This window comes from Acomys russatus, chromosome 10 (assembly GCF_903995435.1).
Source record: "Acomys russatus chromosome 10, mAcoRus1.1, whole genome shotgun sequence".
Classification (NCBI taxonomy): domain Eukaryota; kingdom Metazoa; phylum Chordata; class Mammalia; order Rodentia; family Muridae; genus Acomys; species Acomys russatus.
Genome location: NC_067146.1, coordinates 53,382,380 through 53,403,909, shown reverse-complemented (window position 1 = coordinate 53,403,909; position 21,530 = coordinate 53,382,380). Strand labels below are relative to the sequence as shown.

Below are 21,530 nucleotides of genomic sequence, written 5' to 3'. Positions count from 1 at the left end.
CAACGCCCATTCACCCTCTTCGGAAACACACAGGAAGACAGGGGCTCAACTTTACTCCACAAGTTAGCTTTTTTTGGAGGAGTGAATGATTTATTAAACTCTGGGGGAAATAACAAAGTAACAGCTTTGAAAAGCATAGCAACAGCCACAGCCATGGGATAGCTGAGCCAGACTGGCACTGGCCTTGTGCTGGGTTCCATGGGAATGGCAGGTCCAGATCCTGCAGAAACTCCAGAGCTTAAAGGGGGCATCTGATGGACAGAATCCTTGGGACCTTACAAAATGAGACACAGCCCTTCTGCACACAGCTTTCAGGGTTATCACAGGCTATAGGCGTGTGGAACCCAGAATCTTCACCAGATTACAGTGTGTGTGTGTGTGTGTGTGTGTGTGTGTGTGTGTGTGTGTGTGTGTGTGTGTGTGTATCCATGCCCAGAGAGCTATGTGCTCATATAGATGTGGACCTGTGTGTTGTTCTGAAGTCCAAAGAGCTTGCCCTCTGTTTTTAAATGCCTGTGTATCAGCTGCAAGGCTGCATGGATCCCAGACCAGCAAATGGGCCAAGTCAGTGCAAAGCATCTCTAGGAGAGGTGGAGTAGAACTGGACCATGAAGCCCATATTTTGTGTTTCCACCTGCATCCCAAAGGCTAGAGTTGCTTGAAGAAAGTTGACAGATTAGGAGCATCTAAGCAAGATTTAAGTCTTTTCCAGAAGCATCTTCTTCCCTTCCTGCTTGTAGTATCTTTAGTCACATTACCTTGGTCACACACTGCCATCTTAGCCACCATCACTACCATTTCTGTCTGCTGCTGCTGATGTCATCACTTATCACCATCACTGCCCACCATCATCATCATTACTGCCCACCATCGCCATCACTGCCCACCATCACCATCACTGCCCACCATCACCATCACTGCCCACCATCGCCATCACTGTCCACCATTACTGCCCACCATCACTGCCCACCATCACCATCACTGCCCACCATCACCATCACTGCCCACCATCACTGCCCACCATCACCATCACTGCCCACCATCGCCATCACTGTCCACCATCACCATCACTGCCCACCATCACCATCACTGCCCACCATCACCATCACTGCCCACCATCACCATCACTGCCCACCATCGCCATCACTGCCCACCATCGCCATCACTGTCCACCATGACTGCCCACCATCACCATCACTGCCCACCATTGCCATCACTGCCCACCATCATCATCACTGCCCACCATCACCATCACTGTCCACCATCACTGCCCACCATCACCATCACTGCCCATCATCGCCATCACTGCCCACCATCACTGCCCACCATCGCCATCACTGTCCACCATGACTGCCCACCATCACCATCACTGCCCACCATCGCCATCACTGCCCACCATCACTTGCCATCATTACTCATCATCACCATCCACACTTCCCATCACCCCCCGGACACTCCACAGAGGTAGCTCAGCAGGGATGGTAGCAAGGTTCTGTGTTCCCAGCTCCTTCTGAACCCATCATCTCTAAGGGCTGCTGCTAATCGGCTACTGTGGTGACTTGAATGAGAATGGTCCCCATAGTCACCAGGGATTGAAACTGTTTGAAAGGATTGGAAAGCATGACCTTGTTGGAGGAAGAATGTCACTGGGGTTAGGGGGAGGAGGTGGTGGTGGGTGGAGGCTTTGAGGTTTCAAAAGCCCCTGCCAGGCCCTGGGTCTCTCTATCTGTGAATCAGGATGCAGAACTCTCAGCTCCCTCTCCAGCACCATGCTGCCTGCACGCTGCCATGCTTCCCGCCATGATGATAATGGACTAAACCTCTAAACTGTAAGCCATCCCCCAATTAGATGCTTTCTTTTATAAAAATTACCTTGGTTGTGGCATCTCTTCACAGCAATAGAACGGTGACTAAGATGGCTACCGTAGCAGCTGTTGCCCTCCCATGGCTCTCAGCGGCTGAGAGGTGACTCTGCCTCTACTAGCAGGTGATCTAAATGGTGTCATCTTGAAGCTTACCTCTAATTACAAATGTAATGCTTGCAAGGCCTGGCACACAGGCTCAGGTTCAGGTCTCTGCAGTCAGTGTTCCAGCCAGCTGCTCAAGCCTCCACATGCCTGTCAGGAGGAAGTCAGGTCTTCCTGTTGAACCCTACTTGGTTCTCTCAGAAACCTGGGGACGTAGGTACAGCCCTGCCGCCTAGAGCTGCCAAGCTCAGTTACCTCTGCTCTGGCTTCCTGGTCAGATGGTGTCAGCAGGGAAGGGAGGCTCTTGCTATGTTGACCTGTCTAGCCAGCTCCCTCTCAGGCTCTGTGAAGACTTCTCTCTAGTGGGTCAGTGACGTTGCAGGTGAGCTTGGCCTTGGGCACCAGAGGTCACACACGGTGCAGGCCAGAGTTCTGGATCCCAAATAAGAGTCAGATGCTCAGAGACTTCTTGTGATGGATCGCAAGGCCAGAGGCAGCATTTCTTTAAGCCTTGCTGAGGGACCAACTCTTTTCAGGGAAGCGGCAACAGACTTCCAACCGTGATTACCAGAGAGTATGTGAACAGTGTGTCAGCGGCAAACTGGATGGCTCGCATTTGGCACCAAATATGTGTTTGCCAAGTAAGAAGAGAGAAACCACAAGTTCGTGGACAGTCATATAGCCTAGGTGGAGAAACTGAGGCTCAAAGAGATCCAACAAGGATGGGTGACAGGGACCATGGATGGCTCCTGGGGTGCTTGACAGATGCCACCTGCCTTGCTCTCCATCTTCACTTGATGTCTTCACCCTTTGGCCTTCCCTCCTGTCTTCTGGTTGATGTCTGTTATTGGCTTATAACCCAAATATCACCTATGTTTTAATTCTCAACAAAATATCTTCTTGATGTAGACTTGAAGCCAGTACGATTGGATTTGGGGGCAGCAAAGGCGTGGCGTGTTCCCTTCTAGATTAGAAACAACCGGTGTGTGCGGCTGGAGCCTTGCTCTTCTCCGTACTCTGTGGCCAGTATGTCGATAGGCACACCCAGGAAAGCTGAGGCGAGAGGGCAGGCTAAGGCTGCTCAACCAGGAGTAGCTGAGGAGATGGAGGGGAGCGGAAGGACTACGCCTGGCAGGGTCCTGGGGACTCCAGGACTCCGTGTAGTCTCCCCTGTAGCCACAGAGTGTGCTGTCATTACCTTTAGATGCAGAGGGACCGCCATAAGTGAGAGGAGACTAGAGGACAACACCCATCCTCTGCTGCTCGTCCCTCCATGCAGCCTGTGTGTCCCCAGCTGGTCCCCACCACATGTTCCCTCTCCGTGTCTCCTGTCCATTGGAGTCTCTCCTCTGAGCCTCGTGGCCTCTCTGTCCACTTTCTTTCTCCCATGGTTATCCTGTGTACTTTCCCTTTTTTCTCCTCCTTCTCCTCTGAATTATCCCCATAAAATTAAAGGTCATCTCAAAATATTTGTGATATTATCTTAAGAAACTAAACTTAATGTAAAATGCCCAGCGCAGCCAATTCTCTTTCATTGTGGTGAATCAGGGTAGACTCATGCCATGGGTCTGACTCACTCTGCCCCACCCACTCTGTGAGCCCCCCCTTGCTGTGCCCCCCCCCATGTATTGATCTGTTATGTCATCTGTCAACAAGGAGACCTAGGTTGGGTGGGGGCTCCATGTAGTCTTAGATTTTTCATGGTTGTCTGCAGCCCAGGCTAGTCTTAAACCTGCAGTCCTTCTGTCTCAGCCATCAGGTGCAGAAGTGTTTCATAGCCAAAGGCACATGAAGTTGAATTTAAACAGAACCCCCAGAAAAATTCTGGCCATTGGGCTGAGTGATCTCTGTGTGGGACATTTTTGCAAAGCTGCCTGCGGTTGTAAGCCAATAACCCTTTGGTGTTAACTCCCCAACTCCCCTTCCTCCCCGGTACCTCTTTAGAGTGCTAGGTGGACTTGCCGCAGTACTAAGTGAAACAGGCAATTGTGAGGTGAAGACTGTAGATGAATTTAACTTAGAGGCTGTAATTGAATGGGCATTAACTTAGCAGGCAGGCAGGCAGCTGGCCAGACTACAGGAGGCTCAGGTAGAAATGGGAAGTGAGCTAGAGAGCGCTTTAGTGGATCTCAGCTATGTGTGCCTCATTGGAATATGGCGATGGCAGTGAGCAGCCATCAGCTGCTGCTACTCAGCTAATCCATATTTTTTTTTAAAATCACATACTCTTCAGTTAAGCTATCAGCTTGTTTCCTACCATGTTCTGTTGTTATAACCGAATGGCTAAGATTGATTACTTATTAATTACAAAATTATCAATGACTATAAAGAAAAGAAACTTTTTTATGGTCTTGGGAGTTGGGCAGCTGCATCCAAGAATGGCCTTGCTAGTGGGCTTACTACCATGCCCCGAGGACAGAGTGTCTGCCAAAACACTCCAAAGAGCCACACCCACTTCTGCCCACTGCAGCTCATTCATCCACTGAGTAGATTAGTTAATTCACTGAGCACAGCCTTCTCTTCATAATCCCCTTTGTCCTGGCAGCTTTATGTCAATATGACAGAAGGTCAAGTCCTCTCAGCGGAAGGAACCTGGGTTGAGAAAATGCCCCCCCAGAAGATAAGGCTGAAGACAAGCCTGTGGGGCATTTTTAAGTTAGTAATTGAATGGAAAGGGCCCAGCCCATGGTGGGTGGGGCCCATCCCTGGGCTGGTGGTCCTGGGTTCTATAAGGAAGCAGGCTGAACAAACCAGTGAGCAGCATCCTCCATGGGCTCGACATCAGCTCCTGTCTTCAGGTTTCTGCCCAGTTTGGGTTCCTGTCCTGACTTGCTTCAGTAATGAACAGTGATCTGGAAGCATAAGCCCAAATCAAACGCTTCCCTCCTTAAGTTGCCTTTGGTCATGGTGTTTCATCACAGCAATAGTACCCCTAACTAGGAGGCGCTTCAAAGGTCCTACCTCCAAATATTAGGAACACAAGATCACTTCGGGGTATCAAGCGTCTAAAACTAGGATATTGAGAGACAGACTCTCAGGCCAATATACTAAGGTAACAATTTATGGAGGGACTCAAGACACAGAGACCGCCTAAGACTGGGTGTGGGCTGACAGAAAGCTGGCCAGTAGAAAGGGTGGGGAATCCCCAAGACTAGGTTCTGAACCCCACATTGAGCTCCAGTCCGAAAGATCTGGCCTGAACAAGCTAGGGGACCCCATGCCCATGCTCCCTTCTGCACCTACCTGGAGCTGTATCCACACAGGAGGCCAGAGGTTGCTTAGGGGTGGCACAGTGGTCACATTTGTGCTATACTTGCACACTCACATACATATACCACACACAAATATCATGGAGAGTGATTGATAAAAGTACTGACATCAACCTTTGGCTTCTATAGTCAGTCAGGTGATCATACACAGGTACACACAAACACACTGGTGCACGCACACCTACCAACCAGAGAGTTCTGGGTGAGTTAGCCAGGGTGGCATGTCTTAGGTCCTGTGTGTTTCCAAAATTAGACCTGTTTGTAGGTATTTCAGCTTGGGTACACTGGTCCTTGGGGACATGCCTGTGGCTTCTGTTTGGCAGAGCCCCATCCTGGGATGTCTCCCTTCATGGTTGTACCTAACCTGGAAGTGACAAGACCGCCCTTCATGGGACAGGTTCTATTTTCATCATGGAGCAGGCCTGGCTGTCCTGCCTCCCAGTATCCTAAGCAACACCTGGCAGCTGCTCCTAGCCTATGAGAACCATGCTGCCCAGGGAGCCTGGCAAGACTAAGTGTCCTGCAGTAGGATTCAGAACCACTAGCCATGAGTCTGTCTGTGTAATGGCCTTTCTTTGACCAGTACCTGGTCTGGACTGGAGGAGGGTGCGCTGCTCCTTCTTGGAAGCCGTGCTCCTCCTGTGCCAAGGAGCTCTCAAATTATAAGCAGCTGTGCTGCTGCTGCTGCTGCTGTAGAAGGGGCTGGAAATAAACCTATTTTGGGTTCCTGTCCTGCATCTGGGGCAGCGTGACCTCAGAGTGGGCAGATACATAAAGCACTGTGCTCACACACCACAGACCCAATTTTGGTGCTTGTGGCCAGCTGTGGACAGAGATGGGGATGATGGTGTGGACAGGAAGGAGGGGCTGGGCCTGTCACTTGGTAGAGTGCTCCCCCTGCATGCACAAAATTCTTGGTTCTCTTGCCAGCGTGGTATAACCCAGACATAGTGACACATGCTTGTAATCCCAGCATATGAGAAGATCCTCGGCTACTTAGTGAGTTCAAAGCCAGCCTGGGCTACAGGGTAGGAGGGAGGGACAGAAGGGAGGGAGGGAGGGAGCGAAGTCTGATTTGTTAGAGACTTTCTAAGAATCTACGATTACAGATTAAAACACACACCCACACCCACACCCATCCCCCCACCCACCCCCCACATCTATGGGGGCCAATCCTGATCAGACCATCACAAAACGCTTGCTTTGCAAGCTTGTGGACTTGAGTTGGTATCCCAGCACCTACTTAACTCAGTCAAGGGGCTGCAAAGATGGCTTTCCAGTTAGAGTAGTGGCTGCTCTTCCAGAGGACCCAGGTTCAATTCCCAGCACCCACGTAGTGGTTCACAACAGTCTGCAGCTCCAGTTCTAGGGGATATGATGCCCTCTTCTGGTCTCTGTAGGCACCAGGCATGAAAGTGGTACACACATATAATAATTGTAGGCAGAATACCCATGCACATAAAATAAAAAATTTTAAGGTTGGGCATGGACATGCATTAACCCCAGTGTTGTGGAGGGTGGAAACAAGAGGATTTTAGGGTTTTGCTGGGGTCCCAGTTTCTGTGAAAGACCTTGTCTCAAGAGTGTAACACACACACACACACACACACACACACACACACACATACACACACGAGAGACAGAGACAGAGAGAGGAGAGAGAGAGAGAGAGAGACAGAGAGAGACAGAGAGAGAGAGAGAGAAGAAGAAGAAGAAGAAGAAGAAGAAGAAGAAGAAGAAGAAGAAGAAGAAGAAGAAGAAGAAGAAGAAGAAGAAGAAGAAGAAGAAGAAGAAGAAGAAGAAGAAGGAGATCTGGACACAGACGCTCACAGAGGGTGATGCCACGTGAAGATGAGGGTTGACTAGGGACTAGACCGCTTGGATCCTCTTCCTGCCAGATCCTGAGCTCTTGATCAAGGATGTAGGGTTTCCTGGGATGTGGGGCCTTTTGTGTTAGGCCGTGCTGAGCGCTGGCCAGGAGCTGCTGTTTGCCCGCTTGCTGTGTTGTTTGGAGGCAATTAGGGCAGGAAGGAAGTATGACCTTGCTGCTGCTGACAAGAGCCTGACACACCTCAGCTGTGATGTTGGAGAGGCCCTTACCTAAGTTTGTTCCAATGGAAAGGACACACTGAACAAACACCCAGCTTCAAGTAGGAAGGCAACCAAGGGTGGCGGCAAGCTGTGGGACAGACAGAGAGCTTCCTGTCTCTCTAAAATGTGGCCCTCTGTGAGATCTGTGTTCCTCCTGCTGAGGCAAAGCCCTTGCTGTCCAGAAGGCCCGATGCACAAGCACTAGCCCTAATGTACTTTGAGTTAGATCCAACTGAGAGGAAGCACATGGCAGCCGTATGGCTCCAGGAGTGAAGGGTTATGTGTGTTTATGAAAAGGTCGCCTTTGTCGCATTGTTGTTAAGATATTTAGTAGTTGGGTAGCCAGCCAGGTGTGGTGGCACACCTGTGATTGCAGCACCAGAGAGAGTGAGAGGGGAGGACCATTGACTTCCAGATGAGTAGCAGTTATAAAGCAAGGAGGGCCGTGGCTCCAAAACAAAAAACAAGAATTCACTAACTAAAGAAGGTATCACTGAGGATACAAGCAGCATCTGGTCCAGTAACCCTGGTACTTGGCTTTCCCCCATAGCAGGTTACCTCACGTTCATAAGGACTCAAGGAAAGATAGGTGGGAGAAATAGTATGAGCTGCGGTCCCTGCAGAAACAAAAGACCCTAAATGTTCAGTGGGAAGCAATGGACAGACTTGGGCTGCTTGTGACAGTCAGTGCCTCTGGTAGCCCAGGCTAGCACTGAATTTGATCTAGCCAATGATAACCTTGAATTCTTGATCCTCTTGCTTCTGCGTCCTAAGTGCTGGAATTACAGTCTCGTGCCACAGGCTTCTCTCTTGTAGTAAGGGCCCTGTGTCAGGTCCTGTTTATTTTGGGTACCCTAGACTGTAGGGGCATGCTCTGCTCGGATCTGTGCTGTGACAGAGACAAGAAAAAGGTATCAGGTACATGACATGCTTTTTGAAAAAAAATTTTTTTTAATTTTAATTTTATTTCACACACATGAATGTTTTGCGTGTGTGTGTGTGTGTGTGTGTGTGTGTGTGTGTGTGTGTGTGTGTGTGTTGTGTGTCCCACTTGAAGCTAAGGAGGCCAGCCAGGAGGGACCATAGAGCTCCCTGGAACTGGAGTTATAGACAGTTGTGGGCCACCATGTGGGTGCTGGGAGTCAAACCTAGGTCCTTTGGAAAAGCAGCCAGTGGCCTTAAACACTGGACCATCTCTCCAGTCCCAAGACAGTTCTCAGAGCTCTGCTGGGTCTCTGGCTTTAGCCCTGGTGAGGAATCTGAGGACCAGGCTGAGAAACAGCCTGAGGCAGCCAGTTTCTCCACCTGTGCACACACATCTGAATACCCACCCCACCCCACCCCCACTGCCACCTCTGCAGGTGAAATGTGCAGTGACCGCCTGCCATAGAAACTGGCAGGGCCCAGGGTGTGGCTCTCACCACTTACCAGCCACATTTTTGTCCCAGACTTTCTGGGGAGAGAGAGAGATTTACTGTGGTGCCAGGCACCAGGTAAGTGCCTATAAGTGGGTGTGTTCTACAGTCTCTATTTGTAAATAAGGTTGACTTCTATATTATGGACTTCCAATTCTGATATATTCTTGGGGGATGTCATGCAATCAACCCATAGCACCAAGGGGAGAAGCTTTTCCATAAAATGGCTAACCTGGTTTAAAAATCTCAGCCTATGTTTAATGTTTATTCAGTTTTTGGAAACAAAGGATCACTATGGAATCTCTTAGCTTAAAAAAAAAAAAAAACCTACATGTTTTCCTGCTCTTCCCAGCTTCCTGCTTTTGCCCCTGGGTAGCTGCAAAAGGGTCACGCCTGGCTGGGTGGAACGTGGCCCTGAGCCCCGGTCACTTTGCCCGTTTCTGACAAGCTGAGGTCAGGGGCCATTTCAACAGCAGAAGCTAGGTTTCCTGAGTGACAGGCTGAGAGCCAGCTGCTGGCAGGACTAGATATTTGGGAACACTGCTTCCCTGAGCCCGAGAGATTGCTAGAAGGCCAGTCTGCCTGTTCACTCTTTGAATCAGGGCCAAACATTTTTCATTATGGATTCATGGTGTCCCCTTCCCTCTCAGAATGATTTGCAAAAAGGCAAAGCCCTGACTGATTTGTAGGGGTGCAGGTGGAAGCCTCAGGGCTAGGTTCATAGGGCCCCCAGATCGTGGTGCAGAGCCCTTTGCCTCACCCCATCCTGTCTAGCTTGCCTGAGGGCTGCTGAGCCTTGCTCCCAGTTTCCCTGACTCTCTTCCTGATTTCGTATTCTGACCAAGCCTGCAGCACCCTACTCAGTCTGGACCTACCCCTCCCCTCCCAGCCTGACCCATTCCCTCGTAGCCCTGCGGAGCCCCTTCCCCTATGCAGCTGATTACAGGAGTATGTCTGAACTTTGATCCCATGCCTTGCTCCAGAGTGTGTATATTGAGGCTCTGATACCAGGCCAGGCCTGGGAGGACTTGAGTGTCCTACTCCAGATGTGACCAAAGCAGAGTTACCAGAACTTTCTGTGATTTACTTTCTGCCATGGTTTAGACTCCCTGTGGTTTCTTCCACTTTCAATTGCCATAGGCAACACCTCCAAACAGGGTCTGTTTAACATCCAGTGCACTCATCACCAAAATGGACCGCGTTACTTTGTAAAACTTGACATATATGTGTGCATTTGTGCAAACCAATGCATGTGTGTATATGTATACATTTTTAAAGACTTTATTTTTGTATTTGTTTATGTGTGTGTTGGGGAGTGGGCAGGCCAGTCCTCTACAAGAGCAGCACATACTCTTAAGTTCCAAGCCATCTCTCCAGCACTGTGGATTTAACCCTTACTTCTCCTGAAGTAGGCGTGTCTATCAATCTCTTTGTACAGAGGAGAAAAGTGAGTCCTAAGTGGTTAAATGACCCATGGCTGTGGTGCTGGTAAATGACAAGAGTAGAATAATTTGAACCCACAGAAAGGTAGAATCCATTATGAAGGGCAGGTGAAGTTTTCACCCTTCACAGTGTATGTGGGAAGATGAGCCCACAGTGCCCAACACAGGGTGGAAAACCACTAGGCATCCGCTGGATTTCTGTGATTTGGGTTAAGCTGGAGTCTGAGCCTGCTGAGGGGCAGCCTATGCCTCCTGCTCATCCACAAAGCTTGGGTGTGATTTAGGTCAGCCTTCAGACCTGGAGTATCTGCGATGAACCAGCCTATCAGCCATTGGTGTAGGTGACCTGGCTGGCAGCTGAAAGGAAGAGCTGCAAGCTCTTAGGGCCAGCTGGAACCTCTGTGGTTTATCTAGGAACAAAGAGGAGGACAGCCCTACAGACTGAGAACCCTGCAAGGCTCTTCTACCTGCCTCCACCTCAAGCCTTTCAGGAGGCCCTTATTTATGAACTGCTTCAAAAGCAGCTTTTCCCTTCTGGAAACTTCTTTGGTGGCTGTTGTTCATTCCAGCCTGTTTATTCCTTGTCTTCATGACTCCCTTTCTGAAGTTCACAGTCCTGGTGGGATCCTCTCTGTCTTCTCTTTCTCTGTGCACCAGGTTGAGTCTGGGAGGAGACCTGAGAGACAGAGCAGGGCAGCCTGTCTTAACCAAGAAACAGGCAGAAACAGGAAGAAACCATCTTCCTCGTGCCCATGTGTGAGAGCAGACTTCTCTCCCAGACACGGCTCCCACCCTCAGTTCCAAGGAGCTTTCCTCTGGATTGGCAGATGAGCTTGTGTGAGACAGTCACATTCTGTCAGGGATGATGGAACAGTCGAAGGAATGTGTGCTTCTTATAGAGGAGTGGAGACCTTAAACTAAAATGATGCAAGCCAGAGTCCCCAGTGTGGTCTGAGTATCAGTCCTCAGGACCAGGGCAGAGGGAGGCTAGGCCTGGACCAAGATATGAGAGAGAGAGAGAGAGAGAGAGAGAGAGAGAGAGAGAGAGAGAGAGAGAGAGAGAGAGAGAGAGAGAGACAGACTCTGTCTGTCTGTCTGTCTATCTGTCTATCTGTCTATCTGTCTATGTCTGTGTCTTACTGCTTTCTCCCTGTGTCATATTATTACAAAGGGCTCTACTGCAGCACGCTATGTCACATCTGACTTCTGATCCTTGGTCTGTGGACAGTCAGGTTTGTTCAGCCATGTGCAAAGTGGATGGGGCTAGTCTCTTCCTCGTCAGGCATAGAGGGTCCTTACCTTGGCCCACAGCTGCTAGCTGTGGGGTCTTGTGGGACTAAAGGTGTATTGTCTGTGAGCTCCTTTGATGGTGGTGAGCCCATGCTTTCACAGGTGACACACTCAGACACTAACGAGCACCACGATCCACACGTGAACTTGTGACATACACAGCATGCTCTGAATGAAAGGATCAGGCTGGTCCGCACTCTAGCCACAAGCCTCAGAGGTCTGGCAAACATCTGGTTATGTGGTAAATATTGGTAGTTTCTGTCCCCTGGAGAGGGGCCAGCCACAAACTGCCTGATAGCTAGGGACAGAGCGGTCTGACACAGAGAGAGGAGACCTTAGAATATTTTTCAACGTCCTGTGCTGATTTTAGGTGTCAGGCCCAACCTGTTCTGGGATTCAGGGGAGGTTTTGCCACCCTCTGGCAGATCCGTGCTGCACTCTGCTTTTGGTTTTGTCTCATTTTCGCAGAGAACCCAGGGCTGTTATCGAGTGTGTTCCTACAGAGAGACACTCGTGGCCCAGAGGTTTGTGTTGTTTTTAATGGCAGAGCTCCGCAGCAGGGTCCTTTGAGGTTAAGGCTCAGGTCAGTGGCGTCTGAGCTCAAGGGCAGCAGCGTGGGGACAAGCCAGGCTATGCATGGGTTCTAGCCCTCCCTGAGCTGCGCAGCCATCCATCCACGGCAGAGTCCTAAGATTTCCTGCAGGGTCCAGTGGACCTCTCCAGAGGGTTGGTGTCCAGTCACTGTTTCAGAAGCTACTAACCAGTCTGCAGAGCACACAGAGTTGCTGAGTACAAGAACGATGCCTGGACAGAGCCCCATCTTGCTTCTGCATCTCACTAACTCTGCTGCCCTGGCCTCTGGCCTGCCCCTCACAGACCCTGCAGGCCCAAGACTGCAGGCTGTAAGGCAGGAGCACCATCAACACTAAGGAGGGAGAACAGAGGTTCACCGTGCACTGTCTCTGTGTTTAACTTATAGGTGCATGGCTAACGATGGTGTGGGGTCAGGCAAGCGCCTGTGCTAGGTCCTAGGGCACTAAGAAACCTGCCCAGGTCTGTTATCCACGGGCAGGAGTAGAAGGCACAGATTTATATGGGTGTGCTCTGGCTTTCTGCCTGTGTCACTGGGATGGCTGAGGAATTATTGTGCATGGTTTGAGATCTTTCTGGCCACATTTACTGTGCATTCTGTCTTTGAAGTCACTGTTTCAAACTTTTAATGTAATTTCGTAATATACCTGCTTATTTAGAACACCCAGACAGTTTACTGTGCCTCAGAGACTCTGCCTGTAGTCGTGTTTTATAAATTTGCTTTATTTATTATCAGTATGTGTGTGATGTGAATAGATGTTGGGGGTGCACATGCCATAGCCTGTGTGTGAAGGTTACTGAACAACTGAGTCAGTCCTCTCCTACCTGTATGTAGGCTCCAGGGCTGGAACCCAGGTCATCACGCTTGCAGAAAAAGCACTTTTTATCCACAGATCTATTCTGTAAGCCCTGTAACCCTGTTTTTCATTACAGAAATAGTAAGCACGACCACAGTGGGGAGAAGCTCAAAAGCATCAAAAAAGCAAAAGCACACAGACAAAAGGCTGGTGCTCTTAGAACAACAGCGTGGTAGCAGGATGCAGGGTCAGCTGGTGATGGGATCCTGGCAACATTAATGTCCCCACTTGGTAACTGTTCTAGTTTGCTTTGCTGTGATAAATACAACAAAAGAAGCTCGGGGTGTGTGAGTCTGTGTGTGTGTGTGTGTGTGTGTGCGCGCGCGCGTGTGTGCTTATTTCAGCCGCACAGGTTACAGTCCATCACTGAGGGAGCTTCGTGCTGGGAGCTGAAGCAGAAGCCATGGAGGAAGGCTGCTTACTGGCTTGCTCCAGCTCATATCTAACTAGCTTTCTTACATAGCCTGACCGACTTGCCAACTTGCTGAGGGATAGCACAGTGGGCTGGACCCTCCCACATCTATTAGCAATCAAGAAAGTGCCTCATAGACTTGCTCATAGGCCAGTCCATTGGAGGGAATTCTTCAGTTGAGGTTCCCTCTTCCCAGGGTGTCAAGTTGACAACCAAGACTGCCCATCACAGTGACCATGGCAACTCAACCTCTCAGAACCTCAGTTTTCTTATTCTTGGGGGGGGGGGGGGAGTCTGAAAGAGCTGGGTAGGGAAATGGCCTCAGTTAGCAAAGGGCTGACTATATAAGCATGGTGACCTGAGTTTGATCTCCAGAACCTATATTAAAGAAAACAAACAAATGAGGGGCTGGAGAGATGGCTCAGTGGCTAAGAGCACTGACTGCTCTTTTCAGAGGACCTGGTTTCAGATCCCAGCACCCACATGGAAGTTCACAACTGTCTATAACTCCAAGATTGGACACCCTCACACAGATACACGTGCAGGCTAAACACCAGTGCACATAAAATTAAAATAAATAAATAATTTAAAAAAGAGAAAAGAAGAAAATTACGAGGCTGGGGCAGTAGATATTGTAATGTGCTGGGTAGGCGGAGTCAAGAGGATCTCGGGGTGGCTGGCCAGATTCTGGCTAAATCCTTGAGCTCCAGCTTCCGTGAGGGGCCCTGCCTCAAAAAACAAGGAGGAGAATGACTACGGAAAACAGTGTCTGTCAACACGTAGAGTCCACACACATGTGCGTGCATATGCACAGAGAGAGAGAGAGAGAGAGAGAGACAGAGAGACAGAGAGACAGAGAGACAGAGACAGAGAGAAGAAAATAACGTAATAACCTCTTTGCCTGCTGGATGGGCTGGGATGGCATAGGCAACTTGAATTGCAAATGCAATGAAAACATCAAATCCAGGAAGGACTATGTATCAGTATTGAGATGCCAAGGGAGGGCCCTTCTCTGGTCGTGGCCTGCCTGTAGGCAGAGATTTTGAGGACTTAGTGACAGCAACCAAGTAGGTGAGCCTAGGAGGTGAGAAGTCCAGGCTACAATGGGCTGCATCCTTACTAAAGAGAATGTATGCCCTGGGCAGCCTGGAGCTGGCAAGCTTCTCTGTTTTTTTCTTGCCTTTCCCTCTGTTGAGGTCTGGAAGGGTCCTGAGAGTGACACTTGGAGAAGTGAGGGAGAAGAGCTGGGGTTTGTGTCAGGCTCCTATCGTGGTTCCTTCTGAGACTGGGAGGTGCCAGCAGTGGTGTTCAGGTTCTGACGGGACCCTCTGTCTAGTGGCATTTGCCTTTCAGGAGAACTGACCTCTGCCATCTGAGGTGAGAAGGCAGACAAGCTCATACCCCACAGGGGAAAACAAAGCACGTAAGCCTTCAGTGGAGGCTGCAGGAGCAAGACTTCATGCAGGCGGAGATGGGCCACATGCGTGTTCGGTTGGGAAGCTTCAGGGCACAGCACTTGTCTTGCAAGGCCGCTTTCTCTTTTCAGTGATACCCTCACCCAAGACATGAAATCACTGGCAGTCAGAGCTGTAGAAAACCCCTGCACCCCAAAAGTCATTCTCAGGCACCTGCCTCCAAGTGAAGCCAACATCCGCTTGGTGGTACCCATGCATTTCTAGCTTTTGTAGGCAAAACAAATTAGCTCCCCCTAAGCCAGCTTGTTTGTATGCTTTGGAGTAAAGCACAAAGAAAATAAAGCAGATCCAGCTCACCCAGAGGGGGCGGTTGGAGAACCAGCAGGAGAAAATATTGAGATTGGCTGGATCTCTGGTAGGCCACTCGCATCATGCCCAGGGGGCTGGTTTCAGGATGTCAGCCCTTTGCTCAGCGGTATATGCCGTGGCTTTCGCTGCACCGTGTTTATTCTGGTGCTGCCCTCTGGTTCTAGAATAGTTATGCACATCTCAAGCTGATGCTCATTTTGTCCAACAGCAGCTTTGGGAGATGCTCAGAGCCAGTATCCCCAGGCAGATAGCTTTCTAAGAGGCAGAACCAGGACCGAGGCCCAGAGAAGTGACTGAGCTGTGGCACAGACCTGGGTTGTGGTCACAGAATGTCAGTCACAGTTCAGGTCCGGAAAGGCACTTGAGGTACATCATGTGACACATCACTCAGCTTTGGCTAAAAGTGCTGCTTTGGGGGAGCTTGGCTGCTTATGGCAGCCAGAGCCAGAGCCGGGCCTCAGGGGTGCGTGCTCCTCCACGTCCCTTCCTAACCCTAAGCTTTGAATTCTTAGATCTCAGAATGCTCCACCCGGTGAATAGTGGCTGCCTGTTGCCTCCCTGGGCTGAAAGTGACCTCAAGAAAGCCCCAGATTTGCCCAGATCTGTTGGTAAAGTGCTTGCCACACAATCCTGAAGGTCTGGGATTGACCCCAAGACTCTAGAAGCCGGACATAGTAGCACACACTCGTAATCCCAGTGCTGGGGAGGTGGAGACAGGAGGCTTTCTGGAGCTCATTGGTAACCTGCCTGGCCCAGTCTCTGAGCCTAGGTCCTGTGAGAGACACTCCCAAAACACAAAATGAAAGTTCAATGATTAAAACATGAGATGCTAGGCAACAGATATTAGATGGAGACGTTTACTAAATGAGCATGGGGAGAGAAGGAAAGGGGAAGGTACCCCAGAGAGAGACAGAGACACAGAGAGATCGGGAGACAGAGGAAGGGAGAGAGAGACAGATAGGAAGAAAAAAGGTAAGAGAGAGCCATGAGGAGGGTTTGTCCTTTTATAATCTTGGGTAGGGCTGTGCCCAGTGGGAGGTGGGCAATGACAACCCTGGTAAGCAGACTGGGGCAGAATCCTAACATTACTCCCTTTTCCTATAATTAAAAAAAAATGAGGATGTTGGGTTGTTTTTTATATAAGGTAAGATAAAGCATATAAATGCAGGTTCATTGGAAACAGCTTTTGGCTTCCATGTAAGGGAAAAAGAGAGAAAGAGAAAAGCAAGAGCAACAAAATGTCCACATTATATGGTGAACGGGAAGGGAAAGCTCCTTCCTGAAAATTCAGGGTAGAGGGCAGGCTATGTCAGCCATGCCCTGCGGCAGATAGGGACCAAGGAGTGCTGGGAGAACCTGGAGCTGGTTGTCCTGGGTCTGGAGCACACCATTTCAGCCTTCTGTAAATGGATAAGGGGCTAAGTAATCGTGTTAACTACTTCCTGCTGACAGTAGGGCAGCGATAGGGGGTTAAAAGGCTGAAATGTTGGCCAGGTTCGGGGAGAAAAGGCTGTTGCATTTGCTGTCCAGAGTCTGAGAACATCTGCAGCTGGGAAAGGCAATGCAGGTCCAGCTGACACAATCTGTGAGGTTAGACTGGAGCACTTGTGGATAGTTGTTTTGGCGATGCCCTGCATGTAGGAAGTCTGGCAGAATACTGGAACATATCTGTGGGAAGAAGACAGGGTAGGTTAGGAAGAAATTCCCTTTAGCTGTATATTTGAAACTCTTGGGAGAGCAAAGAAGAGGAAAGGCTTGAACATAAGGAGAGAGACAATGACAATTCTGGGAGAGCAGAGAAAAGGGTTAGACCTTTGGTTGCAGAGGTGTATAAGCTTTGCGGCCCTTAATGTGGGAATAGGGATTTAAAATTTTCTATAAGGCATCCCAGAGGAGCCTTGAGAGGCAGCAAATAGACTGTTCTCATGGGGAGAGTAGAAGTCAGTGACCTGTCAGGGCGTTCCCTGAGCAAGGTTTAACTTGATGAGATTGGTACAAATGTTCCAGCAGCTCCTCAGTGCTGGACAGAGACCAAGAGTATGGCCCGGGAGCAGACATGGTTACCTAGTGCTAAGGTTTTGAATGAGGTGGTGGAGGTGGGGAAAATGGATGGGGGGTTTGGGGGGGGGGTGAGGGGGGGCAGGACTGGACTGTGCTGGCAGAGGGAGATCTCACCCAAGGGAGAAGGTCCTAGAGGAAGGGTTTGGATGTCAGTTGGCCAGAATGGCAAGAAGCATTTACATCAACCAGAAGGGAAGACTCTGCAATGAGTCAGTGTTAGGGGAGTCCCAAAACCAGGGAAAGGTGGAGGAATCCCACCCTCAGAGATAGGAGATCGGTGAGAAACTTAGCCTGTTGATTGACAGTACTTATCTGGGTTCCATTTGACCTGAGAGATGGATTTTTCTGTAGCTTACAAGAACCCTTTAAAGTTTACAAAAAGAGATAAATTTTAGGCATATTAGCATCATCATTGTTTGCCACCTGCAGTGAAACACACACTGTAGGAAAAGGCAGCAGACATACAGCATAGCAGAGACTTGGAAAAAACTTTGTGTTAAAAGCATTAATATTCCTTGAGGTGAGCTTAGAAAAGGCAGAAGCCCTAAGGAACTTTTCAGACATCTGTGAAACAGTTACATGGGGAGGACAGAAACCTCCTGTAAAGCAGGATGGCAAAAAGCTCACTTTTCGCATCAGTACACACCATGAAAGAGAGGCTTCTTCCCTGTGTTTAGAAGACTGGAGGTATATAATTTAGCATGATGAGAAACATTTAAAGAAAAAGACAAACCCAAGGAAATTTAAAATCTTGAGCTTGGAGCTATGATAGGATCATATAGTGGAATGTTTTACCATAGTGGGACTAATAAATCAGAGCTCCACTGATCAGTGTCAGCACTCTGAACAGTTAATACAACAATAGCATAGCAACAGCCTTTTAGACATTTTGACCTTCATAACTTGCATTTACCAACTTAAAACACTTTCTTAGACCTTCTAGCATTCATAAAATACCTTCTTAGACAGTCCAACACTCATAAAACACCTTCTTTTTAGACCCTTAAATACTTTCTTAGAAGCTCTCTTTTTAAATTTAAACTTCTATATAGGTGAAATTGCCACCATCAGTCACTGTCCTTTAGCTAAAAGAATGGTAATAAAAGGAGCTCTGGTAACAAGGTAGACTGTATCTAGACCTGACAGTTAAAGTTTGGCCTCCTGCATATGAAAAGGCTGGGAAGGTGTCTGAAGCCTCCCATGACAGAAGTTGGCCATGTGACTGTGCAGCCCAAGTATGAGGTTAAAACAGACCTGCAGCATCACCCTGGGTTTGTCAAGGCTGCGGAATCTAGAAGCCATCTGTACTCTGCTGGGTCAAGGAGCTTGAAGGCTGGAAGTGTCTATAGCTCTTGTGCTGGTTGAACCTCCAGTGGCTGGACACAGAGGACAAGCCTGCGTGTGAGCGTTTTGACATCTACAGGCCAGTCTGCTGACAGATAAGGCTATGGGATCAGTGTCCCTTTCTGGCTGAAGCATCTGTGGGACCCGTGTCCTCTTTTTGGCTGCATCTAAAACAGGTCCCTGGAGGAGCTGGCTCAGGCTGGACCCTGGCGAGAGGAGGCATTGCAGGCTTCTATTTTCTCAGGGGAGCAGCTAAGGCCTGGAGAGTAGTTTTTTTGTTTTGTTTTGTTTTGTTTTGTTTTTGTAGCTGAGCCTGCCAGCAAGGCTTCTCTCATGTTGTAAAGATTTTAAAACTACTTTTACCAGTTCCTATTTGGGGATTTATGAACCACCATCCTCAGCCTTTTAGTTAAGATGGCAGTAAGACTGCAGTCTATCTTAAGAACATTTAGATAGACAAATATTGTTTATAGTTTGAAGCTATATATAGCACAGTCTGTAAAAGAGCAGAACAGTTTTCTGTATGATTGATAACATCACATTTAGAAAATAAGGCTAAATATATTTATAAGGCAATGATTTAAGTTTTAACATTATAAACAAATGAATGTTAATATAGCAGAACATTATAGAATCATTTAAAAAAAACGTATCAAACCCATTAGCTAGGAAACCTGTAGTTGAATCCAGGGTAGCTGGTGACAGGAGAAACAGCATTTATTTATTTGTCTAGGAACTAGTAAGGACATAAGTTAGAAATAAAAACATTTTGGATCAGAGTAAAAGCGTAATCTTGAAAATGTGAAAGCCAAAATTAGTTAACCATTGTAAAACACAAAAGCTGTATTTGGAGTTTAGTAAGGATTTGGACAGGACTGGGAGACCTTGGTAAAGATAGTGGGTGTAGCCATGGTACTTCTCAAGCAAAGATGGCGGCTAGCCACATGATCGTCCCTAACAAAGATGGCGGCTAGCCACTTGATTGTCCCTAACAAAGATGACGGCTAGTCATGTGATTGCTCCTACTAAAGATGGCGATGGTGGAACTAGGTCTACCTCCTCCATCCTGAAACCAACATGGCAACTGGCACCTGCTGTGAGCAACCAGTGGCGGGCAGACTTGAAAATGTTATCAGGCTGCCGTGATGTCTGTATGGCTGTACAGCTGCTGTAGCTGCCAGTGCAAGGCCATGATTGGTACAGCATGCTGCGGTGACCAGGTTGTGCAATGTTTTAACATCTGGGGGAAGTGCTGAGGTGGCGGTGTTCCCTGCTAACCCCATCCCAGCTCCCCAGCTCCCCCTACCCCTGCCAGTATGGCAAGAGTGAACCAAACCCAGAGTAGGATTCCTGGAGGCATGCCCCCCAAAATCCCCAGTGCCCAAGACTGGGGTCCCCGACCATGGGAGCCTCGGGTTTTGCTTCGGTCAGCGCCTCAGGGGACTCCAGCCGTGGTGGCTGAAGAAACCACCTATGGGCAACCTGAACCTCAGACTTTCCTGCAGCTGGTGGAGCACAGTCAGCCCAAAGTTACCCACGTATCTTGGCAGGCAGGACCTACCAAGAGACTGGAGTGACTCCAGAGTCTGGCCCAAGATAGAGGGACCCAAAACTGCTCATACTCTGTGGTGGGCATTTGCTTACCAACAATAAATGCTCTCTTGGGAACAATGGTGAGTTAATGGCGGGGCATTTGGACCGCAGCCAGGTTACTCTGAGACCAAGTCAGTGGCAGCCAGCTGATCCACCCCGCAGGGTGCAGGACCAGGGAGAGCTGTGGAGTGCGCTGCCAATGGCGCCATCTGGGCCCCACCAGGTTTTAGGTGGCAAGAGAGCTGAGCAGCAGGAGAGAGTGGAGCAGCAGAGGGAAAACATCATACTTCTAGAAAGGAATTTATTGCAGACAGAAGACAGTGGAATGGTCCTCTAGCTTTTGTATCCAAGTCACAGCACCAATTTAATGATTAAAAAATGAGAAGCCAGGCAACAGATGGAGACATTTATTAAATGAGGATGGGGAGAGAAGGAAAGCAGGGAGTACCCCAGAGAGAGACAGAGACAGAGAGATCGGGAGAGAGAGGTAGGAAGAAGAAAAGTAAGAGAGAGCCACGAGGAGGGTTTGTCCTTTTATAATCTTGGGTAGGACCATGCCCAGTGGGAGGTAGGCAGAGACATCACAGGTAGGCAGACTGGGGCAGAATCCTAACAGAATGGCTCCTGAGGAATAACATCCGAGGGAATCCTCTGCCTTAAACACACACACACACACACACCCCTCATGGTCTTAAGTTTCCAGGGTTGTCTTGGGCTGCATAGAGAGTTTCTTGAAAGGTCTAACCAGGTGTGCTGGAGCTCACAGACACAGGCGTGCCTGTTATAAAGGAACAGATGTGTTGCCCGCGCACAGTGGGTAGAGCCTACCATGCCAGACCACTCAGGAAAGTGCCAGTCCTGATCAGGAGGCAGAGTAGCTGGGGGAAGGGGTGACACAGGCTTTTTCTGTGCCTCTGAGGGGGGCAAACAGGCTCAGGAGTGTCTGGTTTAAACAGTTGTGGTAAGCCCTAGGCTGCCAGGGCAGGGCACGGTGGCCCAGGGTATGTCAGAGGAGATGAGCGAAAGGGCTCCAGGCAGGTTTGTGAAAGGGTGGGAAGGTCGCCATGAGTCATTTTCTGTCTCTAGGAACACACTAACTGACAGGTAGCAAAGGCTTCATGTACCAGTGCATCAGAAGCCAGGAAACCACCAAGGAGCTAGAAGCCTGCAGGGCTCATGTCACCTGCAGGGGCATGGGCTTGCATAGCGTGGATGGAGTTGGGGGATGTGGTATCCGTGCATACTCTGTCCTTCAAGGGGTCCTGGTCTAGCCTGATTGCAGAAGGCAGCCTGCTCTTTTCCTTTAAAGTTAGCTAGCCTTGCTTGAAGTTCTGTGGGCACAGGATAGGGGGCTGGCAGAAGGACCCCCAGACCTCTGTGGCTGCACTCCATTCCTGTATTTCCGTGGCTCCGC

General features: G+C 49.3%; 1 protein-coding gene across 8 annotated transcripts in view; it reads left to right on the top strand.

Moving 5' to 3' along the window:
• The window catches only part of Prkag2 (protein kinase AMP-activated non-catalytic subunit gamma 2), a 338,192-nt gene that overhangs the window by 106,675 nt on the left and 209,987 nt on the right, over positions 1-21,530 (top strand). The window lies entirely within an intron of this gene.